The following is a 24,001-nucleotide window of genomic DNA, read 5'->3' on the forward strand; positions in this document are numbered from 1 at the left end:
GTGGCACGGTTTAAGTTGGGGAATTAATTCCTTGTCAATACTGAGGGTCCCTGGGGGCCAACTAGCCCACCAGGTACCTCCAGTAAGCGCCACGGAGCTGCGTGCAGAGTGTTGTAAAAAGGGGCGTGGCCTCTGAACACCTCTCTGCAACGCAGCTCCCTGGCGCATACTGGAGGTACCTGGTGGACTAGTTCACCCCCAGGGGACCTCAGGATTGAAGAGGAATTATTCCCCAATTTAAAACGCGCCACAGGGCGTGTTTGCACATGTGTCACCTCAGGCCCCGCCCCCTTCCTTCACCATTGTGTCAATTTTTGAAACGTACAAATTTTCCTCTAAAATCAGCCGAACGGGGGGCGTGGCCAAGATGGCGGGGTGAGCGGACGCTTCCTCCCGTAGCTCCTCCGGCCCGGCCAAGCTTGAGCCCTTTTCTTATGCTTTTCTCCCCCCGCTGAGGCTCGGCGTGGGAGAGGAGCGTGGCGGAGCACCTGGGGCGCACGTTGTTGCCGTTTTGGTTCGGATCGCCTCGGGGGAAGCCCCCCAAAAGTCCGATCGAGTTCGAGGAGCGACGGAGGGCCTGAGAGGCGGAGCGCATCGGAGTGCTGTCCGGGCGCCTCGGCTGGGCCTGGTGCTGAAAGTTGCGCTCTGGAGGGAATCTGGCCCGCCGCTCGACGGAGGTTGAAGGAGCCTTGCGGGAGGGGACCCGACGGTGCGGAAGGCTTAGGACGGGTGCTTTGGCACTCGGACTTGTGTCGGCGACACTTCGCACTGCGGGGCCCCTACCCCTTAGCCGAGGTACGGCGGACTCTCTGATGGGGTCGGACCATCTGGGCCCCTGCGGGTGACAGACTGAAGCCGGCGGTGGAACCTATTTGATTGTTGTGCGTTTTGGGGGCCCCGGTGGTGTCGCCGGGCCTGGTCGTTCTGCCCTGCTCCGCCCTGCCGCCATCTTGTCCCCGAGGGAGCAGTGGTGGTGGCCTTCGACGGAGCCCTTGCTGTTGGATGTATGTGACCGCCGCTGCTGCCGGGCTGACTTTCTGGGGGATGTGCTGATGAGGCCCCCCCCACTGTGGCTCCCTTTGCTGTCTCGAATGGGCGCCCGCGGCTGATGGTGACCGGACTGGGCCACCATTTTGTCACCTGTGACGCAGCGACTCTGCTTGTGGGGGGACACCCACGTCGAGCGCTTGCCAGCGGCTGGGCATCCCTGGGGCGGCTGGACCTGTGCCCGACCGCGGTGCTTGCGATGTCTGGAAGAGGCGGCCCGAAGAAGGGGGACCGCACCCTGCCGGACATGCTTGGCAGGGCCCAGCAACTGCGGGACAGAACACAGCCCTCGCCGGGGTCCTCCCGGGCCCCGGCGGATGTGACTGGGGGGGAGCCACCCGTCACGAGGACCTTTATGGAGGAACTGTTTAGCTCCCTCAGGGAGGACTTCCAGACACTGAAGCGGGAGGTGGCCAGCGAGGTCCGAGAAGTGCGCAGGGAAGTGGAGGGCCTTGGCGAGCGCGTTGAAGCGGTGGAGACGGAGGCCCAACACCGAGCGGAGGAGATAGTCCATCTTCAACAGGACGTTCTCCGCCTCCGGGAGCAGTGTGTGGAGCTCCAGGCCCACTCTGAGGACCTTGAGAACAGATCACGGAGGAACAACATTCGAGTGCGTGGTGTGCCGACTGCGGACGAGGGGTCCGATCTGGGGGGCTACCTGCGGGCCCTGTTCCGAGAGATCCTGGGGGAAGCTGCGGACTTCCCCATCAGCATTGATAGGGCGCATAGGGTCGGCCGGCAGCGCCAGTCATCGGCACCTCCACCGGACATTCTGGCCTTCCTGCCCGACTTCCCGCTGAAGGAACGCATCATGGCTGAGGCCCGCAGGAAACAGCCCCTGACTTTCCGGGATTGGCCGGTGGCGCTTTACCAGGACCTCTCCGCCATCACGCTGCAGAAACGCAGGTCCTTTAGGATTGCCACTGACTTTTTGCGCGAACACGAGACGCCGTACTCTTGGGGTCATCCCTTCCGCCTGATCTTCCGGTGGAACGGGGTGCTACACCAGCTACGCTCCTTGCAGGACATTTGTGGTGTCCTGGGGCTTACGGCTGCGGAGGAGGAAGGAGCTACACCGTCGTGGAGGTCCTCGGAGAGACGGAGCCGGCGGAGGTCGACGAGGCGACGCTCAGCGGCCAGCGCAGGGCGTCCTGACTCCCCTACCATCAGGGCGGACATGGCCGACGCTTTGAGGGCGGCAGCCAGGGACTCGGCCGGCTCCTCCGGCGTGGCCTTGACGGCCTAACACTCACTCCGGGGGGAGATGCCTTTAGCTTCTTTAAATGCTGGGTACGGGGCGGGGGGGTCGGGGGGGAGCGGATGGAGGTGAGTGGCTGGACGTCCACTTCGTTCCTTTCTACGGACTTGCCCGTTTTGGGGCTTGACTGGGACAATGGGGTGTTTGAGTTTGCGTTTGGCTAGTTGCCTGGGTTGTGTTTTGGGTGGGTGTATGGGTTGTTCTGGGGTTGGGGAGGTCCCGTCCGATGTTGTCCATGCCCACGCTTGGTCTGTTTTGGCTTGTCCTGCGCGGCTGCCCCGCGCGCCCCACCCGCTGATCCCCTGCCCATTGCACGGCGCTCCCGATCCCCGAGAGGAATGTCGGGCCTAAAGGTAGTGACCCTTAATGTTCAGGGTCTGAATAACCCCGTGAAGCGCAGAGCGATCTTATCTTTGCTGGAGGGGACGCAGGCGGACATTTGCCTTTTGCAGGAGACCCACTTATTGTCCCGGGATTGCCATAGGCTGCGCTCTGCTAAGTTCCCTACCCAGTTCTTTTCCTTGGCAGCGAACAAGACGGCGGGGGTAGCCATTCTTCTAGCGAGCTCCTTTAGGGGGGAGGTTTTGTATAAGTGTGCTGAACAGAAGGGGAGGCTTCTTGCGTATCGCATGCGCTTAGGAGGCATAGCGTTTACGGTCGGCTCCGTTTATAGCCCAAACGACCACCAAGAGCGTTTCCTAGATTCCGTGTTGGTGGATGTCACTGCTTCTCCCGACCGCCACGTCATTTTGGGGGGAGACCTTAATATTGTCTTCGATTCTGTGATGGACAAATCGGCGCAGCGCTTCCCGCAGACGGGGGAACTGTCCCAGGCTGTGAAGGCCCGGATTGCGGAAATGGACTTACACGACCTTTGGCGCTCCATGCACCCCACGGATAGGGACTACTCTTACTTCTCGCACGCACACCGAACCTACTCACGGCTGGACTACCTTCTGGTGAGTGGACCGATGCGTGCCGCTGCCACGGCGGCGGACATCGGGGTCCTGACCCTGTCTGACCATTCACCAGTCACCGGCGTTTTCCAGTGGCCGGCGGCCTCCCCCTCTCGGGGGGTGTGGCGCCTCCGGGATACCCTTTTACACAAAAAGTCTGTAGTGCAGCGCATTGGGGAGGTCATACAGGACTACCTAACTCACAATAGCAACACCGACACTTCGCAGGCGACACAGTGGGCGGCATTGAAGGCAGTCCTCCGGGGGGAATTTATCTCTATCTCCGCCGCCGAAAATAGGGAGCGGCAACGGAAGAGGGACGAGCTGACCGTTCAGGTCCGGTAGCTTGAGCAGGTTCACCGCCGCACGGGGGCGCCAAGGGTGTGGAGGCAGTTGAAGGCTGCGAGGAAGCTCCTGTCGGCACTGGATCTTGACAGGGCGGAGTATGCCGCCTTGCGCTTGAAACATGCCTTCTACACTGGGGGGGACAAATGTGGCAAGCTCCTAGCACACCGGCTCCGGGTCACGCAGCAGCGTGGCGTCGTGAAGGAATTGGCGGGCACGGACGGGGTGGTCGTCTCCGGGGACGCAGAGGTAGCGGAATCTTTCCGCGGCTTCTACGAGGCGCTGTACGCTGAGGAGCCCTCCTCGCCACGGGACGCCGCAGGCTATTTGGAGTCGGTGACCCTTCCGGTGCTGGATCCGGCTCAGGCGGACCACCTGGAGCGGGATATCCATGTTGAGGAAGTGATTTCCGCTATCGCGCGGCTGAAGCATGGTAAGGCCCCGGGCCCGGACGGGTACACGTCTTTGTTTTACAAGACTTTCTGCACGGCTGTGGCCCCTGTCCTTACTCGGCTATTTAACTCCTTTTCTGAACCGGGAGCCATCCCACCGGATCTCCTGAGGGCGACGGTCGCGGTAATCCCGAAACCTGGGAAGGACCGGGCCCTCTGCGGCTCGTACCGACCCATCTCGCTCTTAAATGTTGACCTCAAGTTGTATACAGGAATTCTAGCGTCCAGGCTGGGTCCGCACCTCCCCGGACTGGTGGAGGCGGACCAGGCCGGCTTCGTACCTGGCAGACAGACGGTTGACAATACCAAGCGGGTGGCGCATGTTCTGGAGAAGGCCTCGCGGGTCCCGGGGGAGTGGATGTTGCTGTCCGTTGATGCGGAGAAGGCCTTCGACAGAGTTCACTGGCCGTATCTCGAGCTGGTTCTCAAGAAATTGGGAATCGGAGATAGGTTCCGCACCATGGTATTCAACTGTTATAAGCATCCTTCAGCGTCGGTGCGGGTCAACGGGTGTAGCTCCGGTGCATTTGCCATCGAACGCGGCACGAGGCAGGGCTGCCCCCTCTCGCCGCTATTGTTTGCCCTCTACATGGAGCCGTTTGCTCAGAGGGTTCGCGATAACCCGGACGCTGTAGGGGTCCGGATGGGCCAGTATGTCCACACTGTCAGTCTCTACGCGGACGATGTCCTGTTGACCTTGGACAACCCTAGGAGGTCGCTGCCTGCTTGCCTCCAGGAACTGGACGCCTTTGCCTGTGTGGCCGGCTTCAAAATGAATATGAGCAAGTCGGTGGCGTTAGACGTGTCCCTGGCTGCGGACACCAGGAGGGACCTTCAGCGACTCTTCCCCATGCAGTGGTCCTCGTCCACGGTGCCATACCTGGGGATTCTGCTGGCGCCCACATTACCGGAGATGGTTACGGCCAATTATGCCTCCCTCAGCAGGAAGATCAAGGAGGAGCTTGGTCGCTGGAGCAAGGGCCTGCTGTCCTGGCTGGGGCGAATCGCGGCAGTTAAGATGACGGTGTTGCCCCAGATACTGTATCTTTTCCGGGCCCTCCCTCTCCAGCCCCCGGTGGGCTGGATACGACAAATGCAGGCTGACATCTCCCGCTTTGTCTGGCAGGGCCGCAAGCCACGAATGAAGAGGGTCCTCTCCACGCTTGCTCCGGAGGCGGGGGGTCTCGGTATTCCGGACCTCCGTAAGTACTTTCAGGCGGCACAGCTGCGATATCTGGTGGAGTGGAGCAGGTGGGAGTCCGACAAACACTGGCTCTTTCAAGACCAGGCAGTGGCGGGCCGCACCCTACAAGAGGTTCCATTCCTGCGCCGCGCGCACCGCCCACCTAACCTTTACGCTTCTTTTGTTACGCGGGTCCCCCTGCGGGTGTGGGACGCAGTCTGTGAGGTTCGGGGCCTCACCACCTTCCCTTCGCCGTTCACACCCATAGTGGGCAACCCGGACTTTTCCCCAGGGACAGAGCCGGGAGTTTTCTCCCATTGGGTGCAGGCGGGCTGCAGGGCGCTCTTCCAGATCTATGGCCCGGAGGGAGTGATTCCGTTTCAGCAACTTCGCCAGGAGTTCGGCCTGACGGAGCTGGACAGATTGCGCTATATGCAGGTTCGGCATTGGGCCCTCCAGCCCCAGGTGCGTGACACAGCGGCTCGTCCAATTACACCGTATGAGAGGTGGCTGGTCACCCGGACCTCCGACGCTAAGCTAATTACCGATCTGTACAAGCACCTACAACCCCCGCCGTCTCACTATTACAACCCGGGGAGGGAGCGCTGGCACAGGGAATTGGGTAGAACACTCAGCCACAAGGAATGGGACAAATTGCGTATCGGGCGCGGCACTCTGCATATCACACGGGCCTTACGGAGACCTTTACTAAGGTGTCCACTTATTGGTACTACACCCCGGAGAGACTGTATGAAATGCATAAACACACTGACAAGGGGTGCTGGCGGGGCTGCGGGCAGGAGGGTAACCTCTCACACATTCTTTGGGATTGCCCCGTGCTGACCGCTTACTGGAAGGAAGTTTTGGACGAGGTGGATAAGCACTTTGGGATAGAGCTGCCGCGCTTCCCGGCGTATGTCCTGCTGGGCCTCCCCAATGACCTAATGTACCCACTGAAATCCCGCAGAGGTAGGCAGATCGCGATTGCGCTGGGGTCTGCGGTCCAGAACATCCTTATCCACTGGCGCACCACCACTGTCCCCTCCATCACGGGTTGGTTGCATAGGCTTTGGCATGTGCTGGGAATGGAGAAGCTGTCGCTCACGGTGGCGGGGGAGATAGACCAATTTGAAGAGCTGTGGCAACCCTTTCTAGCGCTGCTGTCCACTGAATTCCGGGAGCTCACCTGCCCGAGGTATCTTAGGCTTCTCAGGTTGACGCCGCCGGTGACCCCGGCGGACTAGTTTACATGTGAGACGGGGGCCTCCCGGGGGGGGGGGGGGGGGGGGGGGCTTCTTGGTGAGGATTAATCTGGCGCGGGACCATAGGACGGGGGGGTGGGGTGTTGTTTTTTCGTTACTGGGGGGATGGGGGATGGGGGGGGGGGGATTGTGCTTTGTTGAGTTGCTGCTGGCTTTCATTGCTTAGATTTGGGGTGTCGGATATGCATGCAGGGATTCCACAGATTGCATTTCTAGCCTTTCATTTACTGTGTTTTTCCCCTGGCCCACCGAGCTATCCATTGCCAACCCTCTTGTGTTGCACCCTCTTTCTTTGATTGTATTCTATGTATCCTAACCTCCTATCCCCCTCCCCCATGGTTTGTTTTGTTTCAATAAAAACGTTTTAAACATAAAATCAGCCGAACTACGAATTCCGATTTACTCACCTCTTATCAGGAGAGAACCCAGTGCTGCATCTTTTAGCCCAGCACTGACCCTGAAAAGTAATTCTAAGCGTACTTACCAGTAACTTGTATTTACTTCCATAGGAAGCCATTGTGTAGTTTTCAGCAGAAAAGTTTCTAAGTGTCTATTTTCACAAACTAAAAATATTCCTCTAAAATCGTCTGTATGACTTAAACACATTCTTTCAACTGTTTACAGGAGATTCACCAGTGCTGGATCCAGGATCCACCACTGAGTAAGAAAAAGTAACGATAACACTACTTACCTGCTAAGTGAATTTTCTGCCGTAGGATAACATTGGTGATTCTATGTGAAAACATTTCTAAGTGTCAACTTTTAAAATACAATAATATTCCTTAAGAATTACTACTGTAACCAAAATGCTTTTACTCAACTGTTTACAGGAGATGTCCGAGGACTGAATCTAGGATCCAGTCCTGTGGTTAGAAAAGTAATCCATAAAGTAACTAATTGCATTTGACTAGAAATTCACATTGAGCTCAATGTTGCATTGTGTTTGAAATTGTGCTGCCCATTGTAACAACTGTAACTACTGTACTTAAAAGTCTATTGCCTATTTGCAAAGTATTTAAACTAAAGTAATTCATTCTGAGAAAGTATATTTTGGATTGTAATGTATAATGTAATTTAAAAAAAAATATATGTAAAAATAAATAGTTTAAAAAAATGTAGTAAATCAGTATAAAAAAAATCAGTATAACAATTAATACATTAAAAATTGTCATTTACAAAACCTTTGAAATTCACTGAAAAAACCATAGGTTTCTAGCTTGATATAGTTAGGAATTAGCATTTAAAAAACCTTTGAAATTCCCTGAAAAAACCATAGGTTTCAGGCCTGATATAGTTAGGAATTAGCATTTAAAAAACCTTAGAAATTCACTGAAAAAAACATAGGTTTTAGGGGTGTTATAGTTAGCTGGACATTTCACTCGAACAAAACCATTGAAATTCCTCCGATATAGTTAGTTGTACTAACTACATCTCGCGCGCCCGCAATCCACTGCTGCTGATGTCACATATTACATCATTCATGACATGGTCAGTGACAGCTCAAATGACATCACTGATGACATCATCCACGTGACAATCAGATACACCTCATCATACACTAGTATAACCTTTCATCACTCACTGTAAAATACAGAGTGCCAGATTTAAAACCATTGACACACCAATACAAGTTTCTAAACACCCACTCAGTGATTCCTAGATCTATACACACATCTAACCACTTACCTATAGATTCACTCATACATGCTGTCAATGATCAATAGAACACTATCACATATACTTATACACCTATATCGACATTACACACCAGCACACATCCTAATCACTTATGAAGTCATCCTACTCACTTATGCAAACAATGGATCATACTTACTTTTACTTAGCTATACACTTATAAAGACACCACTTCATCTATTCATATAGATAATAACTTCTACTTAGTGTGTTACAAAATCATTATTATAAGTATACAGTTATCCATACAGTCACTCATACAATCACTGAGTCTTATGTATACTTATTTATATACAACAACTGACACATACACTGGCTTTTATTTTTCTAGTTTGTTGGACATGTACCATTGAGACATATATTTGCTTATCGCCACACCCATAAAGATATTCACTCACCCAATCAACTGTTATAACATGTAGTTTTAACTTCAGATACCTACTGAATCAACTATTCACACATCTTTGGGCAGTAACACACCCCCCACCGAACCACACACACATTCACTCTCCCATACAAATACTCAGTTAACAAATCAATAACTAATATAGACTTTCACATAGCTAGTAACCAACTGGAGAAGACGTTTACACAACAACTGACAAAGTGATACAGATATTCACACAGCTTAGTCACTATCCAATATATTTAGTGAGACACTATAAATTAGTCAAGTAAACAGTCAATCACACTGCTACTAAATCCTCCATCCAGATATTTATATTTATATATCCACTCATTCTTCAATGCAAATTGCTATATATATAATACATATTTAAATAACAAACCAAACCACATTCACTGGATGATGTCATCAGTGATGTCATCAGTGGTGTCACTGACCATGTCATGAATGATGTAATATGTGACATCATCAGCAGTGGATTGCGGGCGGGCGAGATGTAGTTAGTACAACTAACTATATTGGAGGAATTTCAATGGTTTTGTTCGAGTGAAATGTCCAGCTAACTTTAACACCCCTAAAACCTATGGTATTTTCAGTGAATTTCTAAGTTTTTTAAATGCTAGTTCCTAACTGTATCAGGCCTAAAACCTATGGTTTTTTCAGTGAATTTCAAAGGTTTTTTAAATGCTAATTCCTAACTATATCAGACCTGAAACCTATGTTTTTTTCAGTATATATATATATATATATATATATATATATATATATATACACACACATACATACATACACTGAAAATACAAACGTTACAAGGATATTATAGTTAGGCTCATATTTCACTCGTACAAAACCAGAGAAATTCAGCAGTTATAGTTACATGAGCTAACTATAACTTATGCCCCCGCAATGCACTGCTTATGACCTCACATATAATATTCCTCATGGCATGGTCAGTGACATCACTGATGACACCACCAATGACATCTCAAATTACATCATTGATGACATCATTTAGTGAGTGTAAGTTTTTTCTAAGATTTTATGTTACATTTCACATATAATAAGCTACTACAAAAGATAAATGAGTATACTAGGTGTACAACTAAAGAGTGATACTATTTCTTACATATACTAAGTGAGTGGCTGTGTGACTGTGTATCCGTGTGTGAATGAGTACATGAGTGGCTTTAAAGGTCTGTGAGTGGCTGTATGTGTGTGTAAGTGGGTGTGTAAGTCACTGTGTGGGTGAACGAGTGGCTGTGTGAATGGCTGTATTGGTGAGTGAGTGGGTGTGTCAGTAGCTGTATGGGCGAGTGAGTGGCTGTATGGGTAGGTGAGTGGGCGTCTGACTGTATAGGTGAGAGAGTGGGTGTCTGAATGGTTGTATGAGTGAGTGACTGGGTATGTAAGTGGCTGTATGGACGAGTGAGTGGCTGTTTGAGTGGGTGTTTGGTTAAGTGAGTAGGTGTGTGAGTAGTTGTATTGGAGAGTGTTTCTCTGTGTGGATGGCTGTATGGGTGAGTGAGCAGATGTGGGAGTGCTTGTATAGATGTATAAATGGGTATGTAAGTGGTTGTGTGAGTGTGTGAGTGAGTGTGTCTGAGTGCTTGTATAGGTGAGTGAGTGACTGTGTTGAGAGGCTGTATGGGTGAGTGAGTGGGTATGTAAAAAGCGGTATAGGTGAATAAGTGGGTGTGTGAGTTGTTGTATGGGATGTGGTTATGTAACTGGCTGTTAGGTGAGTGACTGGTTGTATGGGTAGCTGTATGGGTGGGTGAGTGATTGTGTGAATGGCTGTTTGAGTGAGAGGTGTGTGAGTGCCTGTATAGGTGAGTGAGTGGGTGTGTGGGTGGCTCTATGATTGAGTGAGTGGTTATGTGAGTACTTGTATGGGTCTGTGAGTAGTTGTGTTGGTGTATGAGAGCTTGTATAGGGGTGTTCATGGGTGTGTAGTGGTTGTATGGATGATGTAATTTGCAATGTTATGAGTGATGTCACTGACCATGTCATGAGTGATATACTATGTAAGGTCATAAGCACTGCATTGTGGGGTGTAAGTTAAAGGTAGCACAGGTAGCCATAATTGCTGAATTTCTCAGGTTTTGTACACATGAAATGTGAGCCTAACTATAATGTCCCTATAAGCTTTGGCTTTTTTATTGAATTTCTAAGGTTTTTAAAATTCTATTGCCTAACTATAATGTCCATGTAACCTTCTTTTTTTTCACTGAATTTCAACATTATTATTACATTTTATTTCTTAACTGTAACATGTAACCTTTGAGAGTGCTTGTGTGAGTGGATGTATAGGTAGGTTATTGGGTGTGTGAGTCTCTGAATGGGTAAGTGGGAGTGTGAATGTCTGAATGGGTCTGTGAGTGGTTGTGTGAGTCTCAGACTGAGTCTGTGAGAGGTTGTGTGAGTCTCAGACTCAGTCTGTGAGTGAGTCTGTAGGTGTCTGAGTGGGTCTGGGAGAGGGTGCGTAAGTCTCTGAGTGGATTTGTGAGTGGGTGCACGAGTCTCTGAGTGAGTCTTTGAATTGTAACTATGGGTGGGGGGTAAACTCTGCTCCGCCAGCAGAGTTTGCAGAGTTTTGCCACTGCGCGCTCCGCTTGGAATGAGGATTTAGGCAAAACCTCTGCCAAACCACCAGGGGAGCGTAGTTTATCAGCACACTCAACCCTAGTCTCAACAATCCCGCTGTGGGGAACATACTTGTGGCAACAATGGGGGTTATTGGCCCTCAACTACTCTCAGCAGCCAAGGGGACTTCATAACCCAACCAGTAGTGCGCCAGGAGGCCCTTTGCTAGAGTGGTCGAGGAAGGGGGTGGAGACTCCAACGAGGTCCCAGCAATCCTGCTGTGGGAGACTTACTTGTGGCAACAATAGGGCTTTGTGGCCCTCAACAACTCTCAGCAGCCAAGGAGACTTCATCCCCAATCATAGTGCTCCTGGAGGCCCCTTTGCAGAGTGGTTGAGAAAGGGGGCGGGCCTTCAACAATGTCTCAGCAGTTCTCAGCAAGCTCGATTCTAACCTTATTTTCCCTCTCTGCTCGTTTCTGACCTTATTCTTCTCTTTCTGCCATTGCTGACCTTTATTTTGTCTCTTTCCGCTCATTTCTGACCTTTATTCTGCCTCTTTCTGCTCATTTCTCACCTTTAATCTGCCTCTTGCTGCTCGTTTCTTACCTCTGTTTTGCCTCTTTCTGCTTGCTCCTGCCCTCAATGTTGTATCTTTCTGTTCCTTTCTGAACTTTATTCTGCCTCTTTCTGCTCATTTCTGACCTTTGTTTTGCCTCTTTCTGCTCATTTCTGACCTTTATCTTGCCTCTTTCTGCTCATTGCTGACCTTTATTTTGCCTCTTTCTGCTCGTTTATGACCTTTATTCGGTCTCTTTCTGCTAATTTCTCATCTTTATTTTGCTTTCTGCTCGTTTCTGACCTCTATTCTGCCTCTTTCTGCTCGTTACTTACCTTTATTTTTCCTCTTTCTGCTCGTTTCGCACCTTTATTTTGCCTCTTTCTGCTTATTGCTGACCTTTAATTTCCCTCCTTCTGCTGGTTTATCACCTTTTTTTTGCCTTTTGCTTCTGGTTTCTTACCTCTTTATGCTAATTTCCGACCTTTATTCTGTTATTTCTGCTCCCTTCTGACTTTTATTCTGCCTCTTTCTGCTTGTTTCTGACCTCTATTCTGTCTCTTTCTGCTTGTTTCTGACCGCTATTCTGCCTCTTGCTGCTCATATTCTGACCTCTGTTCTGCCTCTTTCAGCATGTTTCTGACTTCTATTCTGCCTCTTGCTGCTTGTTTCTGACCTTTATTCTACCTCTTTCTGTTCGTTTCTGACCTTTACTCTGCCTTTTTCTGCTCTTTTCTGAACTTCTTGCCCTTTTCTGAGAATTGCTGACCTTTATTCTGCCTCTCTCTACTACTTTCTGAACCTTTCTGACCTTTATTCTGTCTCTCTCTGCTCGTTTTCACCATTATTCTGCCTCTTAAAGCTCATTTTTCACTTTTATCTTGCCTCTCTCTGACCTTTATTCTGACTCTTTCTGCACTTCCATGCCGCACAAGGCCCCCGTTGTCACAGCCAGCTACCCTTTTCCAACGGGTGCTGGCCTTGCTTTCACACACAGGGTGCTGCTATTCATGCAGCTCCCTGTGTGTGAAAGCAATTCATCTGTTTCCCTGTTCTCTTGACAGGGAGCAGGGAAACAGACGAAAGCTCCGCTTCCGGCAAGCGAGAGCATTTTCACAGCTCTTGCTTGCTGAAAGCGGAGTGTTTGGTGTAACTTGGCTGGAGCAGTTAAAGCTCCCGCCAAGCCACAGCAAACAGCTATGTTCTGGGGTGGGCACCATGGGACATAGCAGGAGCCAGCCATTGAAGTACTTTCTCCCAGGGAGTTGGAGGTCCCTAGGACTGCAGGGGGCTGTGTGCCCCCCTTAATTTGAATGAATTGACCCTGGGAGGTGAGTAATATGTGAGGTCATAAGCAGTGCATTGTGGGGGTGCAAGTTATAGTTAGCTCAAGTAACTATGCTGAATTTCAATGTTTTTTTATGTGTAATATGTGAACAAAACTAAAATGTCCCTGTAACCTTTGTTTTTTGTATATTGTGTATATATATATATATATATATATATATATATATATATATATATATATATATATATATATATATATATATATAGATAGATAGATAGATAGATATATATAGATATATAGATATATTCACTGAAAAAGCCATAGGTTTCACACATGTTATAGTTAGCTGGACATTTCACTCGTAAAAAACCATTGAAATTCCTCCGTCAGGGTAGGAGCTGAGCGGAGCACCCCATTAGTTTTGAAAATTTTGCGAGGATTCGTCAACCGGCGCCAAAGCTATTCAAAATAGAATTTTCAGATTTCCTATGGGAACTCGGTCCTAACTATAACTATCTACTGGCGATGATAATATATATATATATATATATATATATATATTATCATCGCCAGTAGATAGTTATCAGATGAGGAAGGCTGCAGCACATGGGACCCCAATGCCATTGTTTTAGACTTAGGAGAAGAGGTGGATTTTTTAGTGTCGGACAGGCTCCAAACACTTCGACCACGAACCAAACCACCACTGAGGACTCAACAGCAAAAAGAACAAGATGTAATAAAAGGAGGAGTGAACGTCGGAAAAAACATAAAGTCGCCCAAAAAACAAAAAAAGCAATATTGGCGAAAAAAGCATTAATAAACAATGAAATTATAAATTTATCCACAGTCACCCTTACTGAAGCCGAGAAACAACTACTAAGTCTTGGATTAACATACTGTCCGGTTTCAGACTTCAACTATACAAAAACAAGAGTTGATATTTATCTTTACATCAGAAAACTTAAATTAAAAAAGTTCTTTTGTGTCAAGGAGGGTCAAAATGAAAATGAAAATAATCCAACCATTGACACTGCTGTTGCAAAGAACCCCTTGAATTTACATGCGAGAGACACCAAAACCTTTTTGACAATGCATCAACTGGCTACCAATGATACGATTGATCTTGATATGTCTTCCACTCAGGAGGAGCTTAGAATGGCCTCGGTTGAACAATTAGGAGCCAACCTGAGTCCGTTCAAACCTAAATCAAAATTTATCCCCGTAATGCCTAGGGATTCTATTGATGTTTTTCAAGATATAATTGTAGATGATCTTAAAAAGCTACACCATAGGATCAAGCACAAAAAAGATATAAAAGCCAGCATGAAAAGGACTATACATTGTTAACCAAAAAATTGAGTGATGACTATAGGATTATTGTGGCCACTGCTGACAAAGGAGGTAACGTGGTTATCTGGCCGCAGGAAGCCTACATCAGGGAAGCAATGAATCAGCTCAATAATCCATCATGCTACTCTAGGAGTACCATCAAGGACTTCAATGAAGCTAGAGAAGTCCTAAAAATACTTTTGATGAAATGGAAAAGAGAAGGCATGATTTCCAAACAGGAATTTGAGTTTCTTCATGTTGAGCATCCTTTACTACCAAAATTATATCTTTTACCCAAGGTCCACAAACAAGTTGTTCCAGTGCCTGGGAGACCTATTATCTCTGCCATCGCGGGAGTAGCGGAACATGTGACTGAATATATCGACTACTTCCTGCAGGACTTGGTAAAGGGTCTTCCCACTTATATCAGAGACACTGGGGATTTCATTGGTAAGATCAAAGATGCTGGTTGGAGCGATGATATGCTATTTATCACCTTAGACATCGAATCGCTTTATACAAGCATTGACCATGCATCTGGACTAAAGGCCTTGGAATTTTTCCTGGGCAAAAGGCCGATCAATTGTTACAACCATAACAAATTACTGATGGAACTTACCAGCTGGTGTCTTAATAACAACTTCTTTCTGTTTGGAAATGATATTTACATTCAGAAGCGTGGTGTGGCGATGGGGGCATGCTTCTCTCCCAGCTATGCATGTTTACATGTAGGCTGGTGGGAGGAGCATGTCCTCAGACTAGTACACCATGATATTTACAAAGAACATGTGGTACTTTGGATGCGATTTATTGACGATGTTTTTATCTTATGGCGTGGTGATTTTGCCAGTGCGACTAATTTTGTCACTGCACTCAACACTAATCAGCAAAATCTTAGATTCACCTCTTCCATCAGTAAGTGTGAAGCTGTTTTTTTAGATGTTAAAGTATTTGTACATCAGAATCATTTGGACACTAAACTTTATCGAAAAAGCACTGCTGGAAATAACACTCTTCATGCCAGCAGTGCGCATCCTAAACATGTTATCGATAATATTCCGTTTGGGGAATTGTTGAGGCTCAAACGGATTTGTAGTGAAGCTGATGATCTTAAAATTTGTACAACTGAAGCTCTGGAAAGATTTAGGCAAAGAGGCTATAGGGAGTCCATTTTGAGGGATGCAGTTCTTAAAATGGAAGCTAGAACCCGTGAGTCATTATTATTACCAACATCTAACTCTTCTGTTGATAATGACTCTACAAACAGTAGCCAGACCCCCAGGCTCATCATAGCCTATAGTAAACAGGCGAGACAAATCAGGTCCATTGTTCAAGAACGATGGCCGATATTAAAAACTGATTTGGTCTTAAAACCCAGATTACCGGATGGGCCTATAATTACATACAGGAGGGGACCCTCTTTAAGGACCCAAGTTTGCCATGAGTTTCCCGAGCTCAGGAAACAAGAAGAGTGGTTGAAATCCCGGCCGGGATTTAAGCGCTGCTCTACATGTAGAGCGTGCAAATTTGGCAAAAACACCAACCAATATTGCACACCTTTCAGCCCAGACCCATTTAATATACGTGGATCTTTTACATGCAAAACCGAATTCGCTGTCTACGTACTAACTTGTACCTGTGATCTTAGATATGTCGGGAGTACCCGGCAACCAGTACACGTTAGGATTCTTCAGCATTTACGTGCCATTGTAAACAATGATGCAGCGTATCCGGTGGCGAGGCATTTTAAGGCTTGTCACAATAACAATCTACAATGCCTTAATTATTTTGTAATTGCCTCAGTTCCTAAAATCAAGAGAGGGGGTGACCGTGACAAAATGCTTAGAAGATTAGAATCTGAATACATTTTAAAACTAGACAGCAGATTCCCCAATGGGCTTAATGCAACTGAGGATCTACATGTATTTCTTTAACTTTGCATCTTGTATTGTATAAGGATAAATTTCTATGGAGTGTATTGCCCTGCCTGCTTCCGCGCATATAGATTATGAATTTCCAGTTTTGATCCCATTTTCTTTTTACACTCACAATTCTATTTTTCCTAATGTGTTTAACTACATGATTTAGGAATAGATAAATGTATTTTTTCACTTCATTTATTAGACATAGACTCTTAGACATGTCTGCTTGGACCATACAATTAATAATAGTGAATTCACTTGCAATGCTTTATAACATCTTTTCATATCTCAACTCTCAGGTGCTTAACAATACAATATGGTCATCATTTTGATTATGCTAACTGCATTATATGCGCTTAGATATTTTTTGTATTTTTATCTCCATGGTTTGGTACTTGTATCCAAAAAACATATTGAATCATTGACAATTTTTGCATTACTTGCACAATTCTTTGTGTTTACATTATTGCGTAATTTGCACATTATTTGTATATATATTGAATTTTAATCGAAAATATTTGCACTTTATTGCGTAATTTGCACGGTCAATCAAGTTTGGATATCATTGAATCAATGAATATGGAGTTTTATGTATTTTATACTAAATAATGATCCTGAGTTTGTTTGGATTTTAACCTGTTATTCAATTGCACAGCATATTCAATGTGGTCCAAAATGCATTGTTTGGAAAACAGACTTTCGAGGTTGGAGTAGTGTGTCTTCACTTTCTAAATGTCACATGGTGCAAAAAAACGGTGAAAAAAATGCAGCCAATTGAAAGTCTTGTTGTATAAAATGGGCTCATTTTATTGAACTGATTGTCTGTGAGCAAGGGCGGATGCCCGAAACGCGTCAGATATTTGTGAAGACTCGGCTTTAAAATAAACTAACAACTATTGTGCCTGACTTTGGATCTGCGTGGTTTCTGCTTTCCGTGGACACGGATTTTTTGGAGACTGCAAACATGGGATATATATATATATATATATATTATCTACTGGCGGTCGCCAGTAGATAGTTATAGTTAGGACCGTGTTTCCATAGGAAATCTCAAAATTCTATTTTGAATAACTTTGGCGCCGGTTGACGAATCCTCGCGAAATTTTCAAAACTAATGGGGCGCTCCGCTCCGCTCCTACCCTGAAAGTCTCGGGGGGATTCGTCAAGCGGGGGCTGAGAAAAAAGGGGGGTCCCAAAACACGTTTTCCCCATGCATTTTTCCATAGGACCTTTAGTCCGAGCTACAGCCCGAACGGCTGAACAGAATTATGTGAAATTTGGCAGAGAGGTAGCCCTCAGGTCAGGGATGTGCCTTTTGAAGGTCTTGTGTAAATCTGTTCAGTATTTCCTGAGAAAATAGCATTTAAATCAATATATATATCTATGGGCGCGCTCCGTGCGCTTACGGTAAGCTTACCGTACGCGTACGGTGCCGTGCGCGAGCGCGATTCTGATTGGTTGTTAGATCAAAGTAAACATTCTAATCGGACGAAACCAGGAAGTGTCGGCCGCCATTTTGTCTCTCGCAGTCTGAGGGGGTGAAAAACAAAGGAGGATAACGTGAAAAGGGGGCAGGCTGGACAGTTCCTGACCCCCTAGCCTTGGTCAGGGGGTCTCAGAAGGACCCCCAAGGGAAAAAAATTAATTAAAATTTTTTTTTTTTAAAACGCCGAATGCGCGCAGCGTACACGCACGGCGTAAACGGAGAAATTCCGCGAACTTCGCGTAATTACGCGTACCGTGCGGGCACGGCAAAAAAAAAATTCAAAAAGGAAAGCTTAAAAAAAAATAAAAAAAATTGTGAGGTAAGGTTGGCTCTTAAAAGAGCCGTTGGGTTAATACAGGGATGGAGGAAAGAAAGAATGGGAATATTATGAGCGTCTACAAACGTGCTGATCTATCTTATTGTTATACACCTCATTACAACCCTCCCAAATCGAGGGTTAACGTCCAGAGGAGCAGAAGAAGGTGATGCTCCCACCTCAGAGGAAGGGCTCAGCTGAGCTGCCGATGATGTACTCGGCTGAGCTTCTGAGGTTGGGCTCTGGTGACTTACTGAAGAGTTTTCTCCAGTATGTCGAGCAAAGGTCCTGGGATGTCTATCCCTAAGGTGTCTCATCATAGAGTGATTTCCAAAGGAATACTTCTTCCTTGGATTTCCTCTAGATAAAACACGGTCACAAAGTGTGCAAGTGACCAATGGAGCATTGACCTTTTTCTCCCCCTCTGGAAAAGTAAAATACTCCCATACAAAAGGATTCTTTTGTTTCCTCCTTCTCTGGATGATGGTGGTGCTGCTAGCCTCACTCTCAGAAGAGGTCTGCTGTATTGCCATTGTATCTCAATGTCAATTCCGCTCCTTCTCCTAGGGGATCTCAAGCAGTAATGAGGGGAATGGGTGTGGTGTGGGAAGTTTCTGGAACTGAAAGTAGTTTCAACCAATGAAAAGTGTTCTTTGTGGATCACATGACCTACCGTGCGCGCTCCGTAAGCTTACGGTACGCGCTCGCAAACAAGTACGCATGCGCAAACGTGACACTTACGGAGCGCTTACGGAGCGCGTACGTAAGACGCACTCGCGCATGCGCATTACACGCCCCTGCGTAACCGCGAAGTTGCTTTCGCGTGTACGCGTACGTCACGTACATATCACGTAAGCGCGCTGTACTTATGACGTGCGGAGCGCGTAGCGTCAGCTTACCGTACGCGCATTGTACGCATGACGTACGGAGCGCCTAGCGTCAGCTTACCGTACGCGCACGGAAAAAAAATGCATTAAAAAAAATTAACCATTCCATAATGCAGGATATAGTACATATATTATTTTATACATAGGTTTACAAAAAATATCAAAAAAAAATTTGCATTTAAAAAACCGTACAAATTCACTGAAAAAACCATAGGTTTCACACACGTTATAGTTAGGAATTAGCATTTAAAAAACCTTGCAAATTCACTGAAAAAACCATAGGTTTCACACATGTTATAGTTAGCTGGACATTTCACTCGTAAAAAACCAATGAAATTCCCCCGTTATAGTTAGTGCAGGCAACTATAACTCACGCGACCGCAATCCTCTGTTGATGCTAATACTGTATCTTTAGCTATACATATATTACAAATATTTATTTTTCATAAAGACACATATGTCATCAGTGATGTAATATCTGACATCATCAGCAGAGGATTGCGGTCGCGTGAGTTATAGTTGCCTGCACTAACTATAACGGGGGAATTTCATTGGTTTTTTACGAGTGAAATGTCCAGCTAACTATAACATGTGTGAAACCTATGGTTTTTTCAGTGAATATATATATATATATATATATATATATATTTTTTTTATTTACAATATTCTTATTTGTTCTTCTAATGAGTGTAAACCCCTCAAACTCATTTTTTCACATTAATTTTGTCTTTTTTTTTAGGGGGGTGATTCCTTTTAGCACTCTTTTTTAATTGTGGTGTAAGCCCCTAACACCTTTTTAGGTCTCGGCTGCGACAGCGCATATGTTGTTGCTTGCAAGATATGTTGTACGCAACAAGGGGCTTTCCATTCTTTGGCTTCATTGTCACTCTTATTGTCTGCCTCCCAATTAGGCAGCTACTGCTGGCTTCCCTTATTCTTCTTTCCTTAGGAGCATGGACAAGTACAGATTGTCTTTGAGTTATGCTTCCACTGCTGCTCGCGCTGGGATTGAGGTACTTTTTTTATTGTTTAACCATTGTTGCTTGCCCATTATTGATTTCTCCTGTTGCTCATGTAGCTTTTTACCCATCCCAGCCTCTGTTATCCATGCAGTTTTTTTCCCCACTACCTCCTTTGTCTGTGTTACATTTATCCACTCCCATCACCTATTGTCCATGTTGCTTTTACCTTCTCCCATCCCATGTTGTCTATGTTGCTTTTACCCCCTCCAACTCCCCTGTTGCCTTTACCACCTCCCACTCTTCCATTGTCTGTGTTACTTTTACCCCCTCCCACCTCCCGTTGTCAGTGTTGCTTTTCCCTGCTCACCCATCTTGTAAATTTCCCATCTCATCCCATTGTCCATGTTGCAAATGTCCCCCTCCCTCCCTCCTGGTTGCCTGAGTTGCTTTTTACCTCCTCACCTATTGCCCCATTGACTATGCTGCAGATTTCCTCCTCCCACCCCCTGCTGCCTGTGTTGAAAATTCCCCCTGCCCCCATTGTTCAAGTTGCAAATTCCTCATACTCCACATCGTTTTTTCATCCCCTCCACCTGCCATAAGAAAAAAAGTACTATAATGCAGCCAGCGTTGGTTGTGTGATAGTGTTTTTTTCTAACTTTAATTTTAGCCATGCAGCTGTACAACATGACTAAAAGACATTGGCAAAGCGAATAACTTTCTCATAGGCGAGACCTATTGCCTTTTCCAATGCTTGTTGTTTCTCAGAATGGATTGAACACCCGTACTACGTTTTCCATTCTTTTATTGCTGTATACATATATGTACTCCTGAAGTCTTATGCAAATATGTACATACGTACACAAATATGTACTCCTAAAGTCTGTACTCCTACGTCTTATGCATACTCGTATGTATATATACATTCCTACATACTTGTACTGCTAATGCCTTAACCATACACACATAACATATACACATAAGTAGGTAAACAATCAACACATACTCTAAATGCCTTATATCTATATGTATAAATCTGGACATATACATATATATTACAGAGTGTAGTTTGGATTCCCAGAGATGGGAATTCCTTGGATTTTTGGTTGCTGATAACTTAGTGCCCCTTTGACGAAACTCAATCAAAACTTTTCAGACGTATTCCTTTTTCTACATTGGCGGATGATGCAAAGTTTTGAAGAGATTTGTCAAGGGGGTGCATGGAGAAAAGAGGAGGGGCAAAACGTGCTTTGGCACCAATGCATTTTCCATAGAGTTTGCACTCGTGCGTAGCTCAAAAATGACTGAACAGATTTGAATGAATTTTGGTAGGAATATGGATTATGGATCCTTTTGGATAGTACAGGTAAGAAGAGTAGGTATTTTTCAAATTTTAAAGTATTTTAACTTAGTGATATCTGTTGCGATATTTCACGAAACGTACCATGGCCTAGCGATGACAAGGCATTATGTGATTTGCTAATGACTGCCTTTACAAAAGCCAAAGGGAGCCATGTTGTTTTAAGGCCACTTCCCCTGTGTTCTCGATTAGGGGCTTAGATACAGGTAAGTATTAGGCTTTATAATTGTCCCCTAGCTATTGTCACCTAATTAAAGTGGCAATAGTACTGCTGTACTTCCAAGGAGATACTGTGGTACTTAAATAACAAAGAATAAAAAAGAATATATGCAAAAAAGAATTTAAAAACACTGTAATAGACTGTATATCACAAATATTGTGTATTACAGTGTATTTTAACTTTTTTACATATTTCATTCTTTAAAAAAAAGTGTATGGAGTACCACAGAAATACTGAGAAATTACAGCACAATGTAATAACAATTTAAAAAATGGTACATTTATTTAAAAAAATGTACTTCCTAGGTACTAGTGCAGTACTCTGTAAACCTTTTCTTAAATATATGGAAAAATATAAATTAATTTTTCTACCTATTACCACTTTATTAAAGTGGTAATAGGTAGGCAATTTTAATAAAACCTACTACTTACCAATAATGATGGCCCTAAACCAGAATACAGGTAAAGTGCATTAAAGAAAATATGCCTGCCTTTTATTTTGTAATTCAACACGGAAAATGCACACAAAGGAAGAGCTGTCCGTGTGAGCACACCATGGAGAAGCACCAATCCTTGAACAGCACACATGTGAAATTGACAGTGGCTGCTTAGAAATCACTTGGGACTAAACACTAAACATGAGACATTAAGCAAACAAAAAAGCTGAACGAGGAAGATTTATGCTTTCACAAGCTCCAAGTTAAACATGCAGGGTTGCTACCTTCCTTTGAATGGACTAGCAGAATTTTAAAAAGTTCCTGTTTAAATTTCAAAAGATTGACTGATGAACAAACCAACACGCACTGAGGAAGATTGTAACCACACAATCTGATTACACCTTGCTCCAGCCCTGATGAAAATTCCTTAACACAGCATGGGATTGGAAACGCGACGGCATTTCCTCTTATCCATGAAGGGGGCAACTTAAATTATTTACGGATTCTGGAGAGGGACCTTATACACAGATATATCCCCAGAGAGATTTATTTTCTCCTTCATGGAGAGCATCTCTCCTTAACAAGCTAATTAAAGGGCCTTAAGAGAGTGCTCATTGTTTTAGTAATGTGTCATCGGCATGTACCGCAGTATACCACAAAGTTATATCAGCATATCTTGGCACAATATATAACTAAGGGCCAGATGTATGATTGCATTAAGTTACCCTTGCATTCTGCATGGTATTGCATAGGTAGCGCAATACTTACTTCACATTTACAAAGCAATTCAAGGCCACCATGCTTGGCCCTGCATTGTTTAGCAATTCTTGGGAAACATAAAGCAAGGCTTTTCGTTGTCTTGCTTTAATCTGCACACCATATTGTTAATTCCTGACAAATTCAATTTACATCCGTATGCCACTCCACTCTATGCCACTCCACTGTATGCCACTCCACTTTACTCCACTGCACACCACTTCACTGTATGCCACTCCGCTCTGCGCCACTCCATTCTACACTGTACGCAACTATACTGTATGCCACTCCACTGTATGCTATTCCACTGTACCCCAATCCACTGTATGTCATTCCACTGTATGCCACTCCACTGTGCCCTACTACACTCTACGCCACTCCACTAAACTCGACTTAACACCACTGTACTTTAGAACATGTTACTCCACTCTATGCTATGCCTCTCCACTCTACTCCACTCTACTCCACTGCATGCCACTTTACCCCACTCTATAGCACTGTACAACTGTCCACTCTGCACTGCCTCAATGTACACACAGTCTACTCCACTCTGTGCAACTCCACTCTACAAGACTCTACCACACTCTGTGCCACTATGCAACACTGTACTCCACTCTATGCCCCTACACTACACTGTACAGCCCTCTACTCCACACTTTACAACACTCTATGACACATCTCCCCACTGTATTGTACAAAACACCACTCCAGTTTATAACAATTTACTCAGCCCTACACTACCCCTGTCCACTCTACTGTCCACTCTAATGCACTCCATTCCACTGTACTATACAACATACCACTACACTATATAACAATTTACTCCACTGTACGCTATGCCACACCACTCAACTCTACTTCACTCTACGATACTCCACTTTACTCCACTCCAGTCTACCCTACTCCACTCTACCCTACTCCAATGTAAAACACGCCACTCTACACCACTCCACTGTACATCACTCTACTGTACACTATCCCATTCTACGGCACTCCACTTTATGACACTATACTCTATGGCAGTACACCATACAAAGCTCTCCTCCACTCTAATCTACCACACTCCACTTAATGACACTCTACTTGATGCCTGTAAGTTCTACAATTTGAAACACATTTTTATTATTAAAAAAATGGAATTCAATTAAACAAACAAAGCTTAAACCTTTGTTATAGTTAGGAAAACGTTATTTATTATTTCCCTTCACACCAAACTTAAACTCCACAAACAATACAAATTCTTAAGCTATAGTTATACCTTAAATTGATAATTTAAGCACCACCTTTAAATTAA

The sequence above is a fragment of the Triturus cristatus genome, chromosome 9 (genome assembly GCF_964204655.1).
Source record: "Triturus cristatus chromosome 9, aTriCri1.1, whole genome shotgun sequence".
NCBI classification, from domain to species: Eukaryota; Metazoa; Chordata; class Amphibia; order Caudata; family Salamandridae; genus Triturus; species Triturus cristatus.